This window comes from Ovis aries, chromosome 1, assembly GCF_016772045.2.
Source record: "Ovis aries strain OAR_USU_Benz2616 breed Rambouillet chromosome 1, ARS-UI_Ramb_v3.0, whole genome shotgun sequence".
In the NCBI taxonomy this organism is placed as follows: domain Eukaryota; kingdom Metazoa; phylum Chordata; class Mammalia; order Artiodactyla; family Bovidae; genus Ovis; species Ovis aries.
In genome coordinates, this window is record NC_056054.1 from 109990776 (window position 1) to 110010822 (window position 20047).

The following is a 20047-nucleotide window of genomic DNA, read 5'->3' on the forward strand; positions in this document are numbered from 1 at the left end:
AAAAAGACAAGGAGAAAAGGAAAGGTATACCCATTTGAATGTAGAGTTCCTAAGAATAGCAAGGAGAGATGAGAAAGCTTTCCTCAAAGATCAGTGCAAAGAAATGGAGGAAAACAATAGAAAAGGAAAGACTAGAGATCTTTCCAAGAAAATTAGAGATACCAAGGGAATATTTCAGACAAAGATGGGCTCGATAAAGGACAGAAATGGTATGGACCTAACAGAAGGAGAAGATATTAAGAAGAGGTGGAAAGAATACACAAAAGAACCATTCAAAGAAGATCTTCATGACACAGAAATCATAATGGTGTGATCACTCACACTCACCTAGAGCCAGACATCCTGGAATGTGAATTCAAGTGGGCCTTAGAAAGCATCACTATGAACAAAGCTAGTGGAGGCGATGGGATTCCAGTTGAGCTATTTCAAATTGTGAAAGATGATGCTGTGAAAGTGCTGCACTCAATATGCAGGCAAATTTGGAAAACTCAGCACTGGCCAAAGGACTGGAAAAATGTCAGTTTTCATTCCAGTCCCAAAGAAAGGCAATGCCAAAGAATGTGCAAACTACCGCACATTGCACTCATCTCACATACTAGTAAAGTAATGCTCAAAATTCCCCAAGCCAAGTTTCAATAATACATGAACCATGAATTCCAGATGTTCAAGCTGGTTTTAGAAAAGGCAGAGGAACCAGAAATCAAGTTGCTAACACATGCTGGATCATCAAGAAAGCAAGAGACTTCCAGAAAAAACATTTATTCTGCTTTATTGATTATGCCAAAGCCTTTGACTGTGAAGATCACCACAAAATTGTGGAAAATTTTGAAAGAGATGGGAATACCAGATCACCTGACCTGCCTCTTGAGAAACCTGTATGCAGGTCAGGAAGCAACAGTCAGAACTGGAAATGGAACAATAGACAGTTTCCAAATCAGAAAAGGAATACATCAAGGGTGTATATTGTCACCCTGCTTATTTAAATTCTATGCAGAGTACATCATGAGAAATGTGGTGCCGGAAGAAGCAGAGGCTGGAATCAAGATTGCCAGAAGAACTATCAATAACCTCAAATATACAGATGATACCACCCTTATGGCAAAAAGCGAAAAAGAACTAAAGAGCCTCTTGATGAAAGTGAAAGAGGAAAGGGAAAAGTTGGCTTAAAGCTCAACATTCAGAAAACTAAGATCATGGCATCTGGTCCCATCACTTCATGGCAAATAGATGGGGAAACAATTGAAACTATGGCTGACTATATTTTAGGGGGCTCCAAAATCACTGCAGATGGTGACTACAGCCATGATATTAAAAGACCCTTACTCCTTGGAAAAAAAGTTATGACCGACCTAGTTCAGTTCAGTTCAGTTTCTACAATCTTTAAATTGCAGCATGCCAGACCTCCCTGTCCATCACCAACTCCCGGTGTTCACTCAAACTCATGTCCATCGAGTCGGTGACACCATCCAGCCATCTCCTCCTCTGTGGTCCCCTTCTCCTCTGCCCATAATCCCTCCCAGCATCAGAGTCTTTTCCAATGAGTCAGCTCTTCGCATGAGGTGGCCAAAGTACTAGACTTTCAGCTTTAGCATCAGTCCTTCCAAAGAACACCCAGGACTGATCTCCTTTAGGATGGACTGGTTAGATTTCCTTGTAGTCCAAGGGACTCTCAAGAATCTTCTCCAATACCACAGTTCAAAGGCATCAATTCTTCCATGCTCAGCTTTATTTAAAGTCCAGCTCTCACATCCATACATGACTACTGGAAAAACCATAGCCTTGACTAGATGGACATTTGTTGACAAAGTAATCTCTCTGCTTTTCAATATGCTATCTAGATTGGTCATTACTTTCCTTCCAAGGAGTAAGTGTCTTTTAATTTTATGGCTGCAATCACCATCTGCAGTGATTTGGGAGCCCTCCAAAAAATAACATCTGACACTGTTTCCACTGTTTCTCCATCTATTTGCCATGAATTGATGGGACCAAATGCCATGATCTTCGTTTTCTGAATGTTGAGCTTTAAGCCAACTTTTTCACTCTCCACTTTCACTTTCATCAAGAGGCTTTTAGTTCCTCTTCACTTTCTGCCATAAGAGTGGTGTCATCTGTATATCTGAGATTATTGATATTTCTCCCAGCAATCTTGATTCCAGCTTGTGATTCTTCCAGTCCAGCGTTTCTCATGATGTACTCTGCATATAAGTTAAATAAGCAGGGTGACAATATACAGCCTTGACATACTCCTTTTCCTATTTGGAACCAGTCTGTTGTTCCATGCCCAGTTCTAACTGTTGCATCCTGACCTGCATACAGTCAATAAGCCATATATTTCCTGGAGTCTCTGATTCCCTCTGGCACAGAGAGCTAAACTTTATCTCTAGCCACTAAGTCCTAGGGCCTTCCAAATATTTTCTCAAGTAATTTCACAACATACTATAGGGTAAAGACATTAAACATTAAATCTCATTGATAAGGGAACTGAAATTGAAAGAGGTTAATGCAATTGCTCAAGGACAACAAACTATGGAAAACTCTTTAAAAGATGGGAATACAAGACCACCTTGCCTGCCTCCTGTGACACCTGTATGTGGGACGAGAAGTAACAGTTAGAAATAGACATGAAACAACAGACTGGTGCCAAATTGGGAAAGGAGTACAGTGGAAACAGTGGCAGAGTATATTTTATTTTCTTGGGCTCCAAAATCACTACAAATGGTGACTGCAGCCATGAAATTAAAAGGTTTTGGCTCCTTGGAAGAAAATCTATGACAAACCTAAATAGCATATTAAAAAAGCAGAAACATTACTTTACCAACAAAGGTCTATATAGTCAAAGCTATGGTTTTTCCAGTAGTCATGTATGGATGTGATAGATGGACCATAAAGAAGGATGAATGCCGAAGAATTGATGCTGTTGAACTGTGGTTTTGAAAACTCTTTAGAGTCCCTTGGACTGCAAGGAGATCCAACCAGTCCATCCTAAAGGAAACCAGTACTGAATATTCACTGGAAGGACTGAGGCTGAAGCTGAAGCTCCAATACTTTGGCCACGTGATGCAAAGAGCTATCTCATTAGAAAAGACTTTGATGCTGGGAAAGACTGTAGGCAGGAGGAGAAGGGGATGACAGAGGATGAGATGTTTGGATGGTATCACTGACTCAATGGACATGAATTTGAGCAAGTTCCAAGAGATAGTGAAGGACAGGAAAGCCTGGCATGCTGCAGTCCATGGGGTCACAAGAAGTTGGACACAACTGAGTGAACGACCAATAACAACAACCCAGCTAGTTAGTGGTGGAGACAGAATTTAAAGTCAGTTGTTTTCTATTAAATGCCCATTCTCTTTATATCACTATGCCTTGCCTTTTGGAATGTTTGCAAATAATTTGTATATTTGACACACCAATATAAAGAAATCTTTTTGGGGGGAGAACAGACATATCAAATAAACAAACCCTACATCCACATCCCACATGCTAGTAAAGTAATGCTCAAAAGTCTCCAACTCAGGCTTCAGCAATACGTGAACCATGAACTTCCAGATGTTCAAGCTGGTTTTAGAAAAAACACAGGAACCAGAGATCAAATTGCCAACTTCCGATGGATCATTGAAAAAGCAAGAGAATTCCAGAAAAAAACATCTATTTCTGCTTTATTGACTATGGCAAAGCCTTTGACTGTGTGCATCACAATAAACTGTGGAAAATTCTGAAAGAGATGGGAATACCAGACCACCTGACATGCCTCTTGAGAAACCTATATGCAGGTCAGGAAGCAACAGTTAGAACTGGGCATGGAACAACAGACTGATTCCAAATAGGAAAAGGAGTACATCAAGGCTGTATATTGTCACCCTGCTTATTTAACTTCTATGCAGAGTACATCATGAGAAACGCTGGGCTGGAAGAAACACAAGCTGGAATGAAGATTGCGGGGAGGCATATCAATAACCTCAGATTTATAGATGATACCACCCTTATAGCAGAAAGTGAAGAGGAACTTAAAAGCCTCTTGATGAAAGTGAAAGTGGAGAGTGAAAAAGTTGACTTAAAGCTCAACATTCAGAAAACGAAGATCATGGCATCTGGTCCCATCACTTCATGGCAAATAGATGGGAAAGAGTGGAAACAATGTCAGATTTTATTTTATGGGGCTCCAAAATCACTGCAGATGGTGACTGCAGCCATGAAATTAAAAGACACTTACTCCTTGGGAGGAAAGTTATGACCAACCTAGATAGCATATTGAAAAGCAGAGACATTACTGTGCCAACAAAGATCCGTCTAGTTAAGGCTATGGTTTTTCCAGTGGTCATGTATGGATGTGAGAGTTGGACTGTGAAGAAAGCTGAGCACCAAAGAATTGATGCTTTTGAACTGTGGTATAGGAGAAGATTCTTGAGAGTCCCTTGGACTGCAAGGAGATTCAACCAGTCCTTTCTAAAGGAGATCAGTCCTGGGTGTTCTTTGGAAGGACTGATGCTAAATAAAGCTGAAAGTCCAATACTTTGGCCACCTCATGCGAAGTGTTGACTCATTGGAAAAGACTTTGATGCTGGGAGGGATTGTGGGCAGGAGGAGAAGGGGATGACAGAGGATGAGATGGCTGGATGGCATCACTGACTCGATGGACATGAATTTGGGTGAACTCCTTGAGTTGGTGATGGATAGGGAGGCCTGGCATGCTGCAGTTCATGGGATCACAAAGAGTAGGACATGACTGAGTAACCGAACTGAACTGAACTGAACTGAACACCCACATTCACCCACATCCACCCTTTCTAGGCCTTTCTCACCACACCCTTCCCCACTTCAGTTTTCACACAGCTCAACAGAGATAAACATTCTACCAGACAGGAAGCAACAACCTCAGACTGTTCAAGATCCTTACCGGAAATTATAACTAGTGGGGTTTTTTTGTTTTGTTTCTATATTTGTTTTTCCAGTTTGTTGTATAATGTAATGATTTAGTGAATCAAATGGGTTTCATTTAAGGATATTAATCTCTCTGATCTCATGAAAGCTGAAGGAGCAAACTCAATTCTAAACTCAGGGCTTCCCTGGTGGTCCAGTGGTTAAGAATTCACCTGGCAATACAGGGGACAAGGGTTCAATCCTTCCACATGAAGCAGGGGAACTTAGCTCATTCCTTTGCCACAAGTACTGAGTCTGCATGCAGCAACAATTGAAGCCCCTGCACCCTATAGAGACTGTGCTTTTCAATAGAAGAAGTTATTGCAACAAGAAAGCTGCATACCTCAATGAAGAGAAAGAAGCCCGTGCTTGCCACTACTAGGAAAAAGCCCGCATGCAGCAATGAAGACTCGGTGCAGCTGAAATAAAATTTAAAAAAATTTTTATGTCTAAACTCACACATAAACCACAAAGGATCCTCTATGACCCACCTCCCAGAATATTGCAAATAAAAGAAAAAATAAACAAATGGGACCTAACTAAAATTAAAAACTTCTGTACAACAAAGGAAACTATAAGCAAGGTGAAAAGACAGCCTTCAGAATGGGAGAAAATAAAGGCAAATGAAGCAATGGACAAAAAATTAATCTCAAAAATATAAAAGCAATTCCTGCAGCTCAATTCCAGAAAAATAAATGACCCAATCCATAGGCCAAAGAACTAAACAGACATTTCTCCAAAGAAGACATACATATGGCTAACAAACACATGAAAAGATGCTCAACATTACTCATTATCAGAGAAATGCAAATCAAAACCACAATGATGTACCATTTCACACCAGTCAAAATGGCTGCGATCCAAAAGTCTACAAGCAATAAATGCTGGAGAGGGTGTGGAGAAAAGGGAACCCTCTTACACTGTTGGTGGGAATGCAAACTAGTACAGCCACTATGGAGAACAGTGTGGAGAGTCCTTAGAAAACTGGAAATAGAACTGCCTTATGACCCAGCAATCCCACTGCTGGGCATACACACCAACGAAACCAGAATTGAAAGAGACACATGTACCCCAATGTTCATAGCAGCACTGTTTATAATAGCCAGGAAGCAACCTAAATGTCTATCACCAGATGAATGGATAAGAAAGGGATAGTACACATACACAATGGGATATTACTCAGCCATTAAAAAGAATACATTTGAATCAGTTCTAATGAGGTGGATGAAACTGGAGCCTATTATACAGAGTGAAGTAATCCAGAAAGAAAAACACCAACACAGTATAATAACACGTATATATATGGAATTTAGAAAGATGGTAATGATAACCCTGTATGCGAGACAGCAAAAGAGACATAGATGTATAGAACAGTCTTGTGAACTCTGTGGGAGAGGGCGAGGATGGGATTATATGGGAGAATGGCATTGAAACATGTAAATTATCATATGTGAAACGAATCACCAGTCCAGGTTTGATGCAGGATAGAGGGTGCTCGGGACTGGTGCACTGGGATGACCCAGAGGGATGGGATGTGGAGGGAGGTGGGAGGGGGGTTCAGGATGGGGAACACATGTACACCCATGGTGGATTCAAGTCAATGTATGGCGGCAAAACCAATACAATATTGTAAAGTAAATAAATAAATAAGTCTAAACTCACACCAAAAAAATTCCGCCAGGGTTCACATACCTCCTCATCCCACCCACATTCACACACTCCAAACAAGGCAGCAAAACTGTTCTTAATAGCAAGCTCAGTACTTCTGCCACTGCATTCAGTTCAGTTCAGTTCAGTTCAGTTGCTCAGTCGTATCCAACTCTTTGTGACTCTATGAACCACAGCACGCCAGGCCTCCCTGTCCATCACCAACTCCTGGAGTTTACTCAAACTCATGTCCATTGAGTTGGTGATGCCATCCAACCATTTCATCCCCTGTCATCCCCTTCTCCTCCTGCCCTCAATCTTTCCCAGCATCAGGGTCTTTTCAAATGAGTCAACTCTTTGCATCAAGTGGCCAAAGTATAGGAGTTTCAGCTTCAACATCAGTCCTTCCAGTGAACACACAAGACTGATATTCCTTAGGATGGACTGGTTGGATCTCCTTGCAGTCCAAGGGATTCTCAAGAGTCTTCTCCAACACCACAGTTCAAAAGCATCAATTCTTCTGCACTCAGTTTTCTTTATAGTCCAACTCTCACATCCATACATGATCACTGGAAAAACCATAGCCTTGACTAGATAGATCTTTGTTAACAAAGTAATGTCTCTGCTTTGAATATGCTATCTAGGTTGGTCATAACTTTCCTTCCAAGGAGGAAGCATCTTTTAATTTCATGGCTGCAATCGCCATCTGCAGTGATTTTGGAGCCCAAAAAATAAGGTCTGACACTGTTTCCACTGTTTCCCCATCTATTTACCATGAAGTGATGGGACCAGATGCCATGATCTTAGTTTTCTGAATATTGAGCTTTAAGCCAACTTTCACTCTCTTCTTTCAATTTCATCAAGAGGCTCTTTAGTTATTACTGGCTTTCTGCCATAAGGGTGGTGTCATCTGCATATCTGAGGTTATTGATCTTTCTCCAGGCAATCTTAACCCAGCTTGTGCTTCCTTCAGCCCAGTGTTTCTCATGATGTACTCTGCATATAAGTTAAATAAGCAGGGTGACAATATACAGCCTTGACGTACTCCTTTTCCTATTTGGAACCAGTCTGTTGTTCCACTGCTACTTCATACAAGATGTCAAAACCTGATTCAACCTTATTCACTAAATCTGCAGTACTAGTGCCAGGTCCATATAGGGAATTTTACGTTATGATTGCTGCTGTCACCTAATACGCTTACATATTTAAAACCAGCTGTATCCACCAGAAGGAAGCCATATGTATATCTTGGTTCTTCTGTTGACGACTTCTACATCAAACCTCACTTGGAAGCAGGTGGTAGGGCAAACCTATGCCACATGTATCCAACTGGATTTCAAGAGATCTTGAGAGTTTGACTTCTGAGTTGGAAGGTGTGAATTGCTACATGTGGATTGTTTAAAAGATGTTGGGTAGCCATGAATTTGACGTGTCTACTGTAAACCCATTCAAAAGACATAAGAGCCACATCATTCACTGATTTCTAGCTCAAGATCGTAGGTGAATGAATGATGGGCCCATTACAGAGAACGGGAGCAGTGGAGGAGGAGTACATCAGAATAGGTGAAGAGATGTGGTTTTAATGCTCAAAGTGTTGAACTTGAGGTTCCTGTGAGATATAAATGGAGATGCTTAATTTAATACCTGACCCTGGAACTTAGATGAAAAGTGAGAACTCTAGATAATAACGTGAATGGAGTCAGAATACAGATGACAGCTGATCCTCTAGAACAGGATGAGATAGTCAGGGCATGCTGAGTGGGGAAAAAGTAGGCCTTGGAGCCACAGGGAGCTCAGACAGGAAATAGCTGAGCAGAAGAGGAAGAGTCAGCAAACAGAACTGACAAAGAAAGGTCAGGGCAGAATGGAAAAGAAGCAACAGTTAATGGGGTTCTGGAAGGCAAGGCAGAGAACATTTCAAGAAGGGTAGGGTTCAGACCCAGCAGACCTTTCTAGAATCAGTTATTAGGTAATTATTCACTTCCTCCAAATTTTATCCCTCATTCCATAACTTTAGTCTGGTTTGATCTGTTATGTTGAGTCAGAATAAACTGAAACAGAGTAGGTAAAAATACAACATGGCTGAGGCAACAATAAAAACTTGAGAGCTGACCCTAAGGCTCTTCCAGCTTGTGAATCATATTCTTTTCCCTATATTCTCAGTGCCTCCTCCCTTTCCTATCTCATGAAGACAGGCCCTTTGTGCTGTGTGGACATCTTTCTATTCTCCTGGCCATCTTATCCAGAATGCTCTGTGGTCAAGCATTCCCCCATATCTCTCTGCCCCAATAGACTAAGCTCAGGCTACCCTTATCATACCTGCCCTCCATTTCCTCCTTATCCTTCATGTAGTGCATTTCTATTCACCTCCAGGTCTTTCTTTATATTTCACTTCTTCCAAAATTATTTCAAGTCGTCCCAGCCTAAATCTGGGTTAAGTAATCCTACTGCCAATCCCCATGAAACTTAGGGTCTCCTATATATTAACATTGTGCAAAGAAGTGCCTTGGCTCTGGTTCTGTACAAAATTAAAATCCCTACTCCACTACCTGTGTGAGCGTGGAAATATCTCTTACCCTACTAAGGACCAGTAGGGCCCAATCCATGTTGGTGCTGTGAAAATTGAATTCACACATTTAAAGCACGAAGTAAAGTAACTGAAAGACAAAAAACACTTGGCAAACACTGTGCATTATTATTAATGTCAGTATTGTCACTCTCATCATATTGCTTTATGAGGCCTAATATCTGCCTTCTTCACTGAGATATAAACTCTATGGGGTAGATATTGAATCTACCTTATCTAAAAAATGAAAGAAAAAAATCATCTCTGGGACTGGAATCTAGTAAGACTTGGATGCACATTTGTTAATTATATGATTCTCATACACCACATGTAAAAAAATAACCCTCTTTCCGTTAGACTTTTAAAATATCTTACCTAGTTTAGCAATAATATTTTAAAAGTTATCAGAAATCTCTTTCAATGACTCTTCTTGAAGATGTGGCAGTTTTGCAAAGTATCACCTTTGCTACCTATGAATGATAAAGTTCTTAAAAAGGCAAGGTTAAAGATCTGATTCTTGGCAAAGAAGTTTATCCATGTTGTTGTGACATACATACAGAATTTTAAAATAACAACTAAAAGTAAAACATAATACCAAGACATATACACATTTCAGAAACTTTATAAAAGTTCTAGTTTGTCTATATTAATAACATTTCACAATAAACTGTGGAAAATTCTGAAAGAGATGGGAATACAGACCACCTGACCTGCCTCTTGAGAAACCTATATGCAGGTCAGGAAGCAACAGTTAGAACTGGACATGGAACAACAGACTGGTTCCAAATAGGAAAAAGAGTACATCAAGACTGTATATTATCACCCTGCTTATTTAACTTATATGCAGAGTACATCATGAGAAACGCTGGGTTGGAAGAAGCACAGCTGGAATCAAGATTGCGGGGAGAAATCTCAATAACCCCAGATATACAGATGACACCACCCTTATGGCAGAAAGTGAAGAGGAACTAAAAAGCCTTTTGATGAAAGTGAAAGAGGAGAGTGAAAAAGATGGCTTAAGCTCAACATTCAGAAAACGAAGATCATGGCATCTGGTCCCATTACTTCATGGCAAATAGATGGGGAAAACAGTGGAAACAGTGTCAGACTTTTATTATATGGGGCTCCAAAATCACTGCAGATGGTGACTGCAGCCATGAAATTAAAAGATGCTTCCTCCTTGGAAGGAAAGTTATGACCAACCTAGATAGCATATTCAAAAGCTGAGACATTACTTTGCCAACGAAGACCTGTCTAGTTAAGGCTATGGTTTTTCCAGTGGTCATGTATGGATGTGAGAGTTGGACTGTGAAGAAGGCTGAGCACCGAAGAATTGATGCTTTTGAACTGTGGTGTTGGAGAAGACTCTTGAGAGTCCCTTGGACTGCAAGGAGATCCAACCAGTCCATTCTAAAGGAGATCAGTCCTGGGTGTTCTTTGGAAGGACTGATGCTAAAGCTGAAACTCCAGTACTTTGGCCACCTCATGCGAAGAGTTGACTCATTGGAAAAGACCGTGATGCTGGGAGGGATTGTGGGCAGGAGGAGAAGGGGACGACAGAGGATGAGATGGCTGGATGGCATCACCGACTCGATGGACATGAGTTTGAGTGAACTCTGGGAGTTGGTGATGGACAGGGAGGCCTGGCATACTACGATTCATGGGGTCGCAAAGAGTCGGACATGACTGAGCGACTGAACTGAACTGATTCATACAGTATAATCTGAGGAGGCTTATCATTCATTTGACAATGTTTTCTGTGTAATTTAGCATACTCACAATTCTAGTCAGTTTAATAGTAATTTTTTTTTTTCCTGAGGTGCCTCAGGGGCCTGCTGAAGCATGCCAAAGTTGTGTGTTCTGTGCTTAGTTACTCAGCCATGTCTGACTCTTTGCAACCCTCTGGACTGTAACTCACCAGGCTCTTACGTCTATGGGATTCTCCAAGCAAAATACTGGAGGGTGTTGCTATGCCCTCCTCCATGGGATGTTCCCAACCCAGGGATCAAACTCAGGTCTCCTACACTGCAGCTGAAGTCAAAAAACTTTAATTAGAATTTGATGGGAAGTTCCCTCATAGCTCAGTTGGTAAAGAATCCGCCTACAATGCAGGAGACCCCGGTTCAATTCCTCAGTTGGGAAAATCCACTGGAGAAGGGATAGGCTACCCACTCCAGTATTCTTGGGCTTCCCTTGTGCCTTGGCTGGTAAAGAATCCACCTGCAATGTGGGAGACCTGGGTTCAACCCCTGGTTTGGGAACATTCCATGGAAAAGGAAAAGGCTTACCCACTCCAATATTCTGCCCTGGAGAATTTCATGGACTGTATAGTTCATGGGGTCACAAAGAGTTGGACACGACTGAGTGACTTTCACTTTCACTTTTCACCAAAATTATCAAAAAGTTAAAAAAGAAAAAACATTTGGTCAGATAGAATCATAGGTCACTGTGAATATTTAAAAACAAATATAGATCAGTTAAACCCTCACTGGTGACTCAGTGGATGAAGAATCTGCCAGCAATCCAGGAGACACAGGAGTCACAGGTTCAATCCCTGGGTCAGGAAGATCCCCTGGAGAAGGGCGTGGCAACCCACCCCAGTATTCTTACCTGGGAAATCCCATGGATGGAGGGCTGCAGTCCCTGGGGTCACAAAGAGTCAGACACGACTGAAGTGACTGAGCACACATAGAGATCAGTTAAAGGCAAGAAAGTCCACACAGTTTTTTCTCAAAGGCAGCATTCTTGTGCACTTGTTCTCTTAGCAGAGAGAAACCAAATCTAGTCCTTCACCAGTCTAATTTTAATAACAGAATCCATTTGACTAATTAAGTGTAATCTAGTCTCAGCCTGACCATGCACACAACTCCTTTTTACTCAAAACATATATCCCAATTTCCTACTGTGTAGTGAAATGTTTTATTATTTTCAGTAACTTTAATTACATATTTAAATGAAAATCCCTAACTATTAAAAACCTTAACTTTAGTGAAAAATGAAAATGGAAGTGAAGTCACTCGGTTTTATCCAACTCTTGGCAACTCCATGGACTAGCCTACCAGGCTCCTCCATCCATAGGATTTTCCAGGCAAGAGTACTGGAGTGACCTGCCATTTCCTTCTCCAGGGAACTTTAGGGAAAACCAAGAGGCAAATAACTGTTACCAAAATCGAGAGGCTATTTTAGATAATTTTCAGAACATAATTATTACTATAGAGTTTACCTAAAAGCTCTTATCACATTTGCATTTAGTTCACTCATAAAAATTTCATTGTACCAAGTTATGTTTCTTGCTAACAAATTTGCCATAGATACTCTTCAAGTCCAAGCAACTCAGATTGATTAAATGAGCTCCAGAGAACCCAGGTAAATCATTTACATCTCAAATTTCTCTTGTATCTGCTTATACAAAACCCAGTCAATCTTAGGCTATATTCAGGGAACTTTATTTATTCCCATTCCCAAATATCCACCTCAGTTCAAACAAAAAAATAACAGTAATAGACAAAAAATAGTACATATCATCCTCTCACATTAGTTTGCCCCCCTTGAAGCAAATCAGGAAAGGATTTGAACATAGGTACCGAGACACTATTCACATATACATACATATACCCCCAAGATAAAAACAATTGCAAAAGGCACACCTCGATAAAATAGCGGAGCCATCAAGGGACTTTACTCTCCAGATCTCAGGGAGTATTGAGGTATTTTCTTTCATTTAGTGAACATAGCTAAAGATCTCTCAGTTTTGCAAAAGTACCCCAGGGGACTGTAAGATGGAACAGAGCTCTGATCATCCACACTTAATTATTCATAACCAGTATTATTAAATATCAAGCAAATAGCAATTAAAAGTACAAATTCCAACATAAATGCACACAAAACAGGAGCAAATGAATCAGTTCTCAAAATGGGTAGAGTCCTACAACAGTTTCCCTCTCCAACAGGGTACCCCAATCAACAAATTGGCTAGTCTCTTAGAGGGAGAGCCCAAATTGAGAGGGGAAATTGTTCCTGGTTGCACTCAGGAGAGCGACTTACCCTCAAGCAAATGGAGGTCTCCACCTCAACATAATACACACAAAAACGCAAATAACAACTATGCTGTGCTAACATGGACAGAAAATCAGAGAAGGTATAGTCTAGAATGCCCATTTCCACTCCCAGGTGGAGGCCTCCAAACAAATCAGCCCAGCTCTCAAAAGAATGGATGCAGTGACTCACTTACTGCAAAGGAAGCCTCCCAAATGGAGTGTAGAGAATTCCCAGCCTGTGCAAGCCAGAGCTGTTGCCAAAATCTTGGCTCCCTGCCCAATGTCAAATAGAAATACAGAGACAGATTTGGAGGAAACAGAAAGAGTGGCTTTTATTCTGTCTCCTGAGCAAGGGGAGAGAACACAACAGGCTAGTGACTCAAGAACTGCCCACTTCCTAGGTGAATTGAGAGATGTTATATACCCTGGGTCTTGTGGTCTAAGGCAGATCATATAGTTCAAAGTAATGAGGTTCTTACATTCTTCCTCTTCCTGCCTTATTTCAAAACAGTCACAGCTCGCATCTGGCAGCCCAGTAATTGAGTCTGTTTGTCTCTGGGTTAAGAGCCTGAGACCTTCTTTCTGAAATGCAAACAGTTATACAGGGTGAATTGCTACAAGAGAGAGAAAGGAGAGCAAACACCAGGAGCAAGATATAATTGACATAGTATTAGGAGGAGGTGATAGTTTAGCTTCATGAAGGACAAATCTAGCTGCAGACACCACAGATTAGCAACGGTTAAAGTAAAACTAGAAGGGATTAACCCTTTCAGGCCCGATTATGTTTCTTCTCTAGCCTGTTCACTGTTCCCTTTACTTTTCTAGTTCTCAAGAGAAAAAAAGCTTCATTTAGATTTTTGCTGCAGCAGAGCAACTCACCCAACAAAACCAAATGTGGACCATGGCTCCAGATGTTTCTTGGCTCCAAACAACCTCATGCCATGGGCAGCCAGCACCGGTCAGGGATAGCCCTTCTAAAACCCCTAGAACCAAATGTACTCTGGCTGTTGCTGGGGGCTCAGAGAAGGGAGTCCACCAGCCTGAGGTCAACCTTCTCTAGGCACAGACTCCTCCGCTGGCTCCATGCACAAAGCAAAGTGAGGCCAGACAAACTGATACATCAGTTTGGAGCAGAGAAAGGTTTATTGCAGGGCCATGTAAAGAGACAAGGTGGCTCATGCTCTAAAAGGTCCTGAGCTCCCCAAGGGTTTCCACAAAGCACTTTTAAAAGCTTGGGGATGGGGTGGAGATTGGAGGGTATGTGATCAGCTTGTGCACAATTCTCTGACTGGCTGATGTTGGGGTAGCAGGTTGTGTCATGTGGGTAGCACTATCGTTTCTTAGGCTCCAGAAGGCCTAGGGCTATGTGCTTATGGCCATCAAGCAGTTAACATCTTCCATTTGTAAGAGGAGAGGGGATTTCACATCTGCAAAACAGCTCAGGAAATGTGCCTCAAATACTATTATCTGTGTACTAAATAGAGGAGCTAAAGCAGAGGGTATTGGGGGAAGGCTTGTTCTGGGGAAGCCCCATAGGGTCCTGCTCAGTTACAAGAATATCCTTGCACAAGCCTCCTGCAGGCAAATCTCAGAATCTTTCTCAGGGAACCCCCAACCTAAGACAATACTCAACTCAGCGTCAGTGATATTCACAGATACTGTTGAAACAGGAGGGAAGGGGTTAGTGCACAACCTTTAAAAGAATGACATAGCCATTGTTGTTGTTGTTGCTGCTGTTGCTGTTGCTTAGTTGCTAAGTTGTTTCCGACCCTATAGTCTGTCAGGCTCCTCTGTCCATGTGATTTTCCTGGCAAGAATGCTGGAGTAGGTTGCCATTTCCTTTTCCAAGGGATCTTCCCGACCCAGGAACTGAACCTGTGTCTCTTGCATCTCCTGCATTGGCAGGTGGATTCTTTACTGCTGAGCCACCAGCACATATGACATGACAAAGACTAGTTAGAACCAACTAGGCCCAAGATGGCAGGAGATTCCAACCATGACAGTTCTGAGGCCAACTATAAAAGGTCAAAAGTGAGCTGTAGCCCAATTCCTGAAAATCCCCAACCCTGCTCCCAAAATAATTGGAATAATCCTCCCACCTATTAGTCTTTGAGATTACTCAGCCCATAAAAGCTAACGACCCCATATTTCAAGACTCTTTCACTCTGTCTCCTTCTGAGATAGCCTACACTCTGTCTGTGAAGTGTGTTTCTCTATATATAAATCCACTTCTTACCTATCACTTCATCTCTGAGTTCTTTCATCACAAAGCAAGAACCTCAAATTCACCAGCAACACTGTCACTTCAAATAAGATGCAAGAGTGCGGTGTAAAGATATATATATATCAGCAAAGCGCATGGATATATAGCTCAGAAAAACACCAGGAGCTAAAAGTCATATGTGATTGGGAATCAATCACTCTGTCCTCATATGCTGCTAGAGTGTGTAACCACTTCACATTTCACAACTTTGTAATTTTCATCACACAATAAAAATTCCCTGCCCTTCAGTTTTTTTATTTTAATCTCTAACTAATAGGACTTAATTAGATGTTTTCTTTCACCACTTTAGACCAAGGCCAAAATTTTACCTGAAATCTTCATAGTGAAAATAGTTAGTCTTTCTTACAAGGTTGTGTTTGAAAGTTTTGTTTTTGTTTTGACCTTGAGCTACTCATCTAGTGTTCCGATATGTTGATTAGACAGAGGTCTTTTTCAATCAGTATCAACATCAAACATGTGCTAGGCACGGTTCAATTTTAGGAAACCATTGGGACAACAGTTTTTGATCCCACTTTGGGGTAAAATTCTCTTTTAAGTTGATGATAAAATTTTTCACTAGGAAAAACTCACTCTAATTAACCACATTAGCATAAAGTGTCTCAGTCTCAATGACTCAAGCCCAAACTCCTCCTGGGATTCCTGTTGTTCAGGAACTTCTTATTGACCTTCTTTCTGTTTTAGTCTCTTCTTTAATTGAAAACATGAGAGTAAAGATACAGACTGTCATCAGGAAAGATAAATCACTGCTAAATGAGAAACCTCAACACCAATGTTAAACTTATAGAGCTTAGTTTGTGTTGTCCTAAGGATATGTTAAACTTAGGAAGACAGTAAAAAAAAAAAAAATTAATAAAAAATTAAGTAACTTAAATAACACAGAGCAAAGAATAATGAGATAGAGGTTAAAGTTTCTATATTCAGACATTCTTGGTCTCATGAGTGAGGAGGATAGAAAAATTTTTCCTCAGTCAGATTAATACCATGTGTTGTTGTGACCCCTGAAAAAAGCAGGGCAGAATCTGTCCACAGTGACATGCTCCTCATGGTACGCCTTCCTGGGTTCCATCTTTCCTTTTTCATATTACTATGAGCCTTTCACTGATCCCATCAGGAAGAAGAGGAAGAATTGTGATCCTTAAAGACTCACAAGTTACAGTACCATCATATATGCCTGAGGGTGGGCAGCATGTATAAAATTATATACTTATAAAACAAATCATTACTTGTATCCTGATTATCCCTATTTTTGGAGCAACCTGGATAGCATGAACCAAAGCAACCAGATCAAGGTTTTCCTCTCCAGACACATTTTTATTTGGAAAGTAACTTAGGAAGCTGAAGTATAAGAGTGTGCGTGTGTGTGTGTGTGTCTGTGTGTGTGTGTGTCTGTGTGTTAGTCACTCAGTTATGTCTGACTTTTTGTCAGACCCCATGGACTGTAGCCCGCCAGGCTCCTCTGTCCATGGAGATTGTCCAGGCAAGAATACTGGAGTGGATTGCCATGCCCTCCTCCAGGGGACGATCCAGGGGTCAAGCCCAGGTCTTCTGCATTGCAGGCAGATTCTTTACAGTCTGAGCCACCAGGGAAACCCTATGAAGTATAAGAGAGATCCAGTAAATGATGTGCAGTGTGTGTGTGTGTGTGTGTGTGTGTGTGTTCATCAAATGCCAATAACTGCCAAAACAAAAGTGGCTTTGTCCCTCTCCTTTGAAAATATCCTCTTTAAGAGGTGACCATTAAACTGGTTGTGGTGGTGGTTTAGTCACTAAATCGTGCCCGACTCTTGCGACCCCATGGACTGTAGCCTGCCAGGTTCCTCTGTCCATGGGATTCTCCAGGCAAGAATAGTGGAGTGGGTTGCCATTTCCTTCTCCAATTAAACTGATGTTACCTCTAAACGTGTTTTGTCATGGAGTAGCTTCAAGGACACAAAGAAGAGAAAGTGAATGTCATCCCTGATGTTACACAAGATAACAGGAAGTAAAGAGGATGATTTGTCTACAGATGCTCAGCCTAAAAATAGCCCTCTTCCTTTCATTCAAATTAAGAAAGAAAATAATTAAAAGGTGAAATTGTTAGGCCACAACAATAAGGTCAGTATGGATTTTACAATGAATTCAAGATTCTTGACAAAAAAGAGCAAATAATTATAAGCTAGCAATCCACTTCCTAGAATTTACCTTGAGAAATAAAAAATGTAAATCTTTAAAGATCTAAAGAAATTACTATTCATCCTAACACAATTTTAACAGTAAAATACAAAAATATTTTCTGAACAAAATGGTACTGAAGAATATAACATAGGAAACGGTTCACCATGCTGTGCTGTCTGAAAAATACTACAAAATATATACAAGTACCAAATTTCATGAACATACGTGCAGCTGGAGCTTGTGATGGCATGTAACAGTTTTAGCGCTAATTGGCATGAGTCAAACCCCACAAAACATGCCCCACAATCATATAGATTAGAGACTGGCTCCCACTCTCTGCCAACCCCACATGATCAGACTGAAGCAGGATGAAGCTCTAATCTGGGGAAGGGGTAGAACACAGTGAAGGGGGGATGAGGACTGAGAACACAGCCCTGTGCAAGCAGCTGAGAGGGGAAAGGTGTGTCTGCATGTCCCTGTGTTCTCCAGGCCCAACCACAACTCTAAGGATAGAAACTATCACAGTGTCTATGCCCAGACTGAGATACTAAGATATAAAGAGGATAGGTTACTTTCCTGAGGTTACAAAGATATGAGTACGGTGTAAGAATTTGATCCTAGATGGTGACTGCAGCCATAAAATTAAACGACGCTTACTCCTTGGAAGAAAAGTTATGACCAACTTAGATAGCATATTGAAAAGCAGAGACATTATTTTGCCAACTAAGGTCCATCTAGTCAAGGCTATGGTTTTTCCAGTAGTCATGTATGTATGTGAGAGTTGGACTGTTAAGAAAGCTGAGCGCTGAAGAATTGATGGTTTTGAACTCTGGTGTTGGAGAAGACTCTTGAGAGTCCCTTGGACTGCAAGGAGATCCAACCAGTCCATGCTGAAGGAGATCAGCCTTGGGATTTCTTTGGAAGGAATGATGCTAAAGCTGAAAGTCCAGTACTTTGACCACCTCATGGGAAGAGTTGACTCATTGGCAAAGGCTTTGATGCTGGGAGGGATTGGGGGCAGGAGGAGAAGGGGACGACAGAGGATGAGATGGCTGGATGGCATCACTGACTCAATGAATGTGAGTTTGAGTGAACTCCAGGAGTTGGTGATGGACAGGGAGGCCTGGTGTGGTGCAATTCATGGGGTCGCAAAGAGTTGGACGCGACTGAGTGACTGAACTGAACTGAATCATTCTCTAGAGCCTAAAATTTTAACCAAATACCAATTTGCTTCTGTATAAATAAATTACTGGAAAGACATTAACATGCATACTTACACTCACACACATAGCTTCATGGCATTTACAAATAGAGGGAGTATTATTGATGGCATATATAATTCCACAAGGTCTAACATGTTATTTCAATTCACCTCCTCGGCTATCAGTTCCATTCAGTTCAGTCACTCAGTCATATCTGACTCTTTGCAACCCCATGGACTGCTGCAGCACATCAGGCCTCTCTGTCCATCACCAACCCCTGGAGCTTTCTCAAACTCATGTCCATTGAGTTGGTGATGCCTTCCAACCATCTCCTCCTTTGTTATCCCCTTCTCCTCCTGCCTTCAGTCTTTTCCAGTGAGTCAGTTCTTTGCATCAAGTGGACAAAATATTGGAGCTTCAGTTTCAGCATCAGTCCTTCCAATGAATATTCAGGACTGATTTCCTTTAGGATTGACTAGTTTGATCTTCCTGCAGTCCAAGGGACCCTCAAGAGTCTTCTCCAACACCGCAGTTCAAAAGCATTGATTCTTTGGCACTCCAACATCTTTATGGTCCAACTCTCACATCCATACATGACTACTGGAGAAACCATAGCTTTGTCCATATGAACCTTTGTCAGCAAAGTAATATCTCTGCTCTTTAATATGCTGTCTAAGTTGGTCATAGTTTTTCTTCCAAGGAGCAAGTGTCTTTTAATTGCATGGCTACAGTCACCATCTGTTGTGATTTTGGAGCCCAAGAAAATAAAGTCTATCACTGTTTGTATTGTTTCCCCATCTATTTGCCATGAAGTGATGGGACTAGATGCCATGATCTTCATTTTTTTAATGTTGAGTTTTAAGCCAGCTTTTTCACTCTCCTCTCTCACTTTCATCAAGAGGCTTTTTAGTTCCTCTTTGCTTTCTATATATAATAATAAAGGATGTTCAACTTTCCCCAGGGTCAGTGGAGGTGTGTAGTTAGACACATTAGATTCTAGGGAGGGTGAATGAATTTAATATTTGCTAATTAAAAGACACTTGCTCCTTGGAAAGAAAATGATGACAAACCTAGACATTGTATTAAAAAGCAAAGATATCACTTTGCTGACAAAGGTCCATATTGTCAAAGCTATAGTTTTTCCAGTAGTCATGTACAGATGTTAGAGTTGGACCATGAAAAAGGCTGAGCACTAAAGAATTGATGCTTTTGAATTGCGGTACTGGTGAAGACTCTTGAG

At 41.1% G+C, this 20047-nt stretch overlaps 1 protein-coding gene across 4 annotated transcripts in view; it reads right to left on the reverse strand.

Moving 5' to 3' along the window:
- LOC101112936 (interferon-activable protein 203) overlaps positions 1 to 13474 on the reverse strand; it is a 66146-nt gene extending 52672 nt beyond the window's left edge. For all 4 annotated transcript variants that reach the window (XM_042256208.2, XM_060415103.1, XM_060415092.1 and 1 more), the window contains exon 1: positions 13362 to 13474. The gene's annotated coding sequence lies outside the window, so the exon portion shown is untranslated. The remainder of the gene's footprint in view (positions 1 to 13361) is intronic.
- Positions 13475 to 20047: the final 6573 nt, after the last annotated feature.